A 6,283-nucleotide genomic window follows, 5' to 3' on the forward strand; every position below is an offset into this window, starting at 1 on the left:
AGATCCAAAAAAGAGGACTACGAAAAATAACTTAAAGGAGACCGACATAACCAAGTCGGACTCCTACCATTAAAAAAGTTATACAAGTAGTCCCTGAAAGAGATCTGACAAAGATCCAAAAAAGAGGACTACGAAAAATAACTTAAAGGAGACCGACATAACCAAGTCGGATTCCTACCATTAAAAAAGTTATACAAGTAGTCCCTGAAAGAGATCTGACAAAGATCCAAAAAAGAGGACTACGAAAAATAACTTAAAGGAGACCGACATAACCAAGTCGGACTCCTACCATTAAAAAAGTTATACAAGTAGTTCCTGAAAGAGATCTGACAAAGATCCAAAAAAGCGGACTACGAAAAATAACTTAAAGGAGACCGACATAACCAAGTCGGACTCCTACCATTAAAAAAGTTATCAACATAATCCCTGAAAAAGACCGAGTAAAGGCCCAGAAAAGGGATCACAAAAATAACTTTTGAGGGGGACCTACATAAAGAAATCGGTCATAAGGCGCTAAAAATACAAACAAAGAGCGAGGAAACCGAGAAACAAGTCAGACCCCCCACAAGCACGGCCTCAAAAGGATCCAAGCTACAAACGATAAAGCACGCAAACAACCTAAAGAGGCCAAAACAGCAAAATTTCAACAGATATCATGCATAATACGGCAAAAGCTTCAAGAGGTCACCACAAAACCAACCTCAGAAACTACTTTTGTTTTTCGAAAAGAGTTGCAAGACAGACAACTAGAAGCGTCAAACAAAACAAAGTTCAAAAGCCCACAAACCGGGCTATTTACACAAAAGATCCAGAAAAAGATCAGCTAAAGATCGGGAGCTTTCCCGGCAGCATCAGTATGAGGAGAAGGCGGACGAGTCTGAAGGGGCACGGCATCTACGGTTCCATCATCCCGGTTCAGAATCTGGCAATCCGGATCAGATGTAACGGGAGGAACAGAGGAGGTCGATACTTTAAGAGAAGGCACTAGGGGAGGATCAGTCTCTTCATCATCCTGGTCATCAGGGACAATCTTACCATCTCTCACGACATTATCCAGGCTGATGAGAGTCAAGTCGGCATCAGGAGCAACAACCCGGAACTGCTCCATCAGGTTCTCGGAGGTAGCAGTTACGCTACCCACAAGGTGACCCTGAAGCTCACTATAATTAACCCGAGCTGTTTCCAACTCCTCCCGAAGACGCATCAATTCCCTATAAGCCGAGACATAGCTATCCTTATGTTTCAAAGCCATGTCTTCGGCCAGCTTCAGAGAAGCGGCAAGGGCAATAGAGCTGGCCTTCTCACCCTCCAGTTCCTTCTCCACCTTGGCCAACTTCACCTCCAACTCCTCCTTCAGACCCTTGATTTGATCAAACTCTGACTTGGCCTCCTCCATAAAAGATTTGGTAGCATGAACCGGAATCCCCTAAATTGTTCGAAAAATAGCCGCACCCATATGGGCCATCTTCACACTATTTTGGGTAATAAAATACAAATGCTTTAGAAGAGACACGTCGTCCATGGAAAGCCCACCATAAGGGGCAATTTGCTGGTCAACAAACTCAATAGCATCAAAATCCGGGGCATCCAAGTTAAAAGGCTCGGATGTTTTTTGCTTCTTGCTAGGAAGGGCACCAGGAGCTGCTGTAGAAGATTGTGGAGGATCAACCAGACGAACCCGAGGAATAGGAATTACCTTCCTCAGCCCAGGAGAACTCGGAATAGGAGGTTTAACTGGAGCCTGGGAAGACCCCTTGCCGACCACTTTGGCCGAAATGTTTAAAGCAGCAGTTGCCTTCTTCGCCTTCTTGAAGGCCTTATGGAGTCATTGTTCTTAGACATCTCTGCAAACACAAAACAACCACGACAAAGAGTTACAAAAGAGGAACAAAAAAGGAAATAAATATAGAGGCAAGTCGGGCCAATAGACAAACAAATACCCAAAGCAGGCCGAACCAAGGACGGATCATTCAGAAATCTCTTCGTATCCAGATGGGGAGGCTTCCCCCACAAATCTTCAAGAACAACTACAAAAGCCTGCTCAACCTCACTAAGCATTTCCCATGTGTAACGTGGCAATCTTACATTCTTTTGCCACTCTAGAGGAAAAGCAGGCTCGTCATTTTCATCAAGAAAAAAGGGGCGGGCCCCCTCAACAGCTCGAACTTTAAAAAAGTAGTTCTTGAAGTCCTTAAAGGACTCATCATACATTGCAAACACTTTATGGCCCTGAGTGGACCGGAAAGAAACCCAAGAAGCTTTCTTTTTTGAAGAACCGCCAGGCTTAGCAGAAACAAACAAGTAAAGAAAAAGAGTCTGGGAAGGTGTTACATCTAGTTCACTACAGAGAAGTTGGAAAATTTTAATAAAACCCCAGGAATTGGGGTGAAGCTGGGATGGAGCAATATTACACGACCACAACAGATCAGTCTCAAAAGCAGTAAAAGGAAAAGAAACGTCCAACTGGCTAAAAAAGTATTCCTAAGCATAAAAGAAGGGGCGTTCTCCCTCAAAAGAAGTCGGAAAGCACACTCTCTCGTCAGAATCAGGGGCAACAAGCTCGTAATCCTCCTCACGGGCAATGTTACCACAAATCCTATGGTGCTTCCTCAGTTCTGTGCAAAATTCAGCATCCACAACAGAAACACACAACAAAACAAGGGAGTCCAACCAATCAGACATCCCCTCGGGAACTCTGGAAGACATCTCTACAAATGTTATTGCGAGAAGACATGAGGCCAACTAATCCTACAAAGTAAGAAAAGAAGATAAGGGTTACTACAAACATCTCGGACAAAGGGAGAAAACAACTCGGTCAGTAGATGAAACAACGAAAAGGAAAACCCCAGGACTCAAGCCAAAAGTCCTGGGGTATCCTTTGGAGGCAGTAACAAAGCAAGGTTTCCAGAAATACTCTACAGCTTACATCTTAGCATTTCTCAAAAAGGATTCAAAACAACAAACGCTTTTCACCAAAGAAAAACACAGCAAATCATTACAAGCCTGCCAAGCAATCCCAAACATCAAACACGACAAGCAGAGACCATTAAAGATGCAACCTTTTTTCAAAGATCAGGCAAAAAGCAAACCTCCAAAAACAAGGACAAGATGCAGATTCTCTGTCAGAAGCAACAAAACCCTAGAAAAGCCTCGACGAAAATGCCAAAAAGAGCATGAAAGAAAGCAAAACACGTTTACAGCGAAGGAAACAAAAAGCAAAGATCACAAAAAAGGTTCAAAGCTTTCAAACATGCGAAAACAGAACTTCACCAAAAAACTAAAGACGAAGCTACGAAAGAAGCAAGAAAGCTAGTACCAACCTGGAAATGGCAGCGAGCTTCAAAGAAACTGAAGATGGAAATCTGGGAACACCTTCTCACAAAGAACGCGAACAAAGAGCAATGTCGCAGGGAGAAACGTAAAACTCCAGGCGAAAACAGAAGCTCCAGAAACGCCAAAACGACGACGCGAACACAGAGAAAAGGAGAGGCGCAAAACAAGAAAATAGAAGAGCGGAGAGAATGGAGAAGAGAAGTTACGAAAAGGGCAAAAGAAGAGAAACCGTTTCTGGGATTTCAAAAATCAAAATAAAGAGCCAAAAGGAAACGGGGTAATTAATGCTAAAATTAAGGAAAGCATTAAACCCTCGCACGTTCCCAAAACGCCGATATAAAAGCGCGCGCCTTTAGAGGAAACGTTCTACATTCAAAAGCTGCTGCAAAGGAATCGACAAAATGCTTGAGTTCGACTTCACCGAAGAAGGACCGAAGTAAAGGACTCGGCCTCAAAAAGGAAGACCGAGCTCAAGCAGGGGCACTGTTCATACCCTGGGTCGAGCTGTCCGACCCGGGATGTTCTACAGGCAAAGCGATCGACCTCTTCAGGTCAGGACAACCCGACCTCTTCTCAAAGAGCTCGGCCAAGTCACAGGAAAGCCCAAACAAAGGGCCCAAATAGAGGAACACGCCCCAAATCCTAAAGGCGGCCCAAGCCTACAGAGAGAAGGGCGGTTCCCTTAAAGATAAGATGACATTACTTAAAAGATAAGATAAGATAAGATAACTAACTTATCTTATCCACAGAAGGCCACATCTCACCATTATAAATACACTGGAGCACCCAGGTATAACACACACTCTGATTCTACTCAATACCTGCTTAATACCCTTGCTAACTTAAGCATCGGAGTCCCTTGCAGGTACCCCCCACCCTCCGGGGACGAAGGATCAGCACCACCACCAAGTCTAACAAGTCGGACACACCAGCTCCGGCCGCCGTACACCTGCCGGACACGTCGGCTCCGACCAACACAGAAGATCTCATTCGAGATCGACCTACAGTTTCAGGTAACCCTCGGAACAGTAATGTTTCTTCACTTTGTGTCTTTATCAACATGTCATCCACATAGATCTCCATGATTTTTCCGATGTGGTCTGAAAAGACTTTATTCATTAGCCTTTGATAAGTGGCTCCCGCATTCTTAAGGCCGAAAGGCATTACGATATAGCAATAATTTGCTTTTGGTGTAAGAAACGAGGTCTTTTCTTGATCCGGTGGATACATTGGAATCTGGTTGTATTCCCATTTGACTTTTTCACCAAGACGACGTTTGCTAGCCATAGTGGGTATTTAACTTCTCTTATGAACCCTGCCTCTAGTAGTGCCTGTACTTGTTCTTCTACAGCTTGAGACCGGTCTGGCCCGAGTTTTCTTCGTCTTTGTTGTACCGGCCGGGATCCCGGGTAGACTGCCAGCTTGTGGCTCATTAGTTCGGGATCTATGCCCGACATGTCGGCAGCTTTTCATGTGAAGAGATCAACATTATCTCGTAGAAACCGTATTATCGATTCTTTTGTGTCTTCTTTCAGGATCGTGCCAATATTAGTTGTTTTGTCCGAGGTATCTCCGATCTGGACTCTTTCTATTTCTCCTTCGGGTCGTGGGCGGAGTTCTTCTCGTCTCTGATCTCCACCGAGTTCGATCGTGTGGAACTCTCCACCTTCGCCTCGGAGATTTAGACTTTCGTTATAACAGTGACACACCATCTTTTGATATGCTTTTATTGTAGCTATCCCTTCTGTAGTTGGGAATTTCATACATAGATGTGGAGTTGAAACTATTGCTCCGAGTTGATTTAACGTTGTCTGATCTATTAAGGCATTGTAGGCTGAGCTTACGTCGACCACGATATAATATATCTTAAGTGTTCTGGATTGGTTCCCCTTTCCGAAGGTTGTATGTAACGATACGTATCCCAGTGGCTGTACTGGGGTATCCCCAAGTCCGAACAGGCTGTTCGAGTATGCACTTAGCTCTTTTTCTTCTAAGCCGAGTTTGTCGAAGGCAGTTTTGAATAAGATGTTGGCGGAGCTTCCTTGGTCAATTAATGTGCAGTGGAGGTTGGCGTTTGCCAATATGATTGTGATGACCATGGGGTCGTCGTGTCCTGAGATGATTCCGGATGCATCTTCTTTGGTAAACGTGATTGCTGGGATGTCTGACACCTCTTTCTTGCCTTCGACATGATACACCTCTTTGAGGTGTCGTTTGCGGGATGATTTGGAGATTCCTCCTCCAGCAAATCCACCGTGTATCACGTAGATATGTCTTTCCGGTGTGCGGGGTGATCGTTCAGATCGTCCGACATCTTCATTCCTTCTTCTTTTTCTTGGTTCTTCGTCCCGGTTGGCCAGGAACCGATCTAGTTTTCCTTCCCTAACTAATTTCTCTATGACGTTTTTCAGGTCAATGCATTCGTTGGTAAAATGTCCTCGGACTCGATGGTACTCACAGTATTCGTTCCGATTTCCTCCTTCCCTTTTGCCTTTAAGTGGCCGAGTTGGGGGTATTTTTTTCGTATGGCAGACTTCTTTGTAAATATCTACCAAGGATACCCTAAGAAGGGTGTAGTTATGATATTTTTTGATTTTCTCTCCGGAGCGATCTTCTTTTTTCCTGGATTCTTTATCTTTATCTCGGTAGGCAGAACCGAACCTCGAGGCTTCCCCAAGTCGATAATTCTCCTCCATGTTGATGTACTTCTGCGCCCGTTCTTGTACTTTGTCTAGGGATGTCGGGTACCTCTTTGATATAGATTGGCTAAATGGTCCTTCTCGTAGGCCATTTATGAGACCCATGATGGCAGCTTCTGTTGGTAGACTTTGTATATCCATGCATGTTTTGTTGAATCTTTCCATATAGTTGCGAAGACTCTCCCAATTTCCTTGCTTGATCCCTAGTAGGCTGGGTGCGTGTTTAGCTTTGTCCTTTTGTATGGAAAATC

Source organism: Arachis duranensis, chromosome 3, assembly GCF_000817695.3.
Source record: "Arachis duranensis cultivar V14167 chromosome 3, aradu.V14167.gnm2.J7QH, whole genome shotgun sequence".
NCBI classification, from domain to species: Eukaryota; Viridiplantae; Streptophyta; class Magnoliopsida; order Fabales; family Fabaceae; genus Arachis; species Arachis duranensis.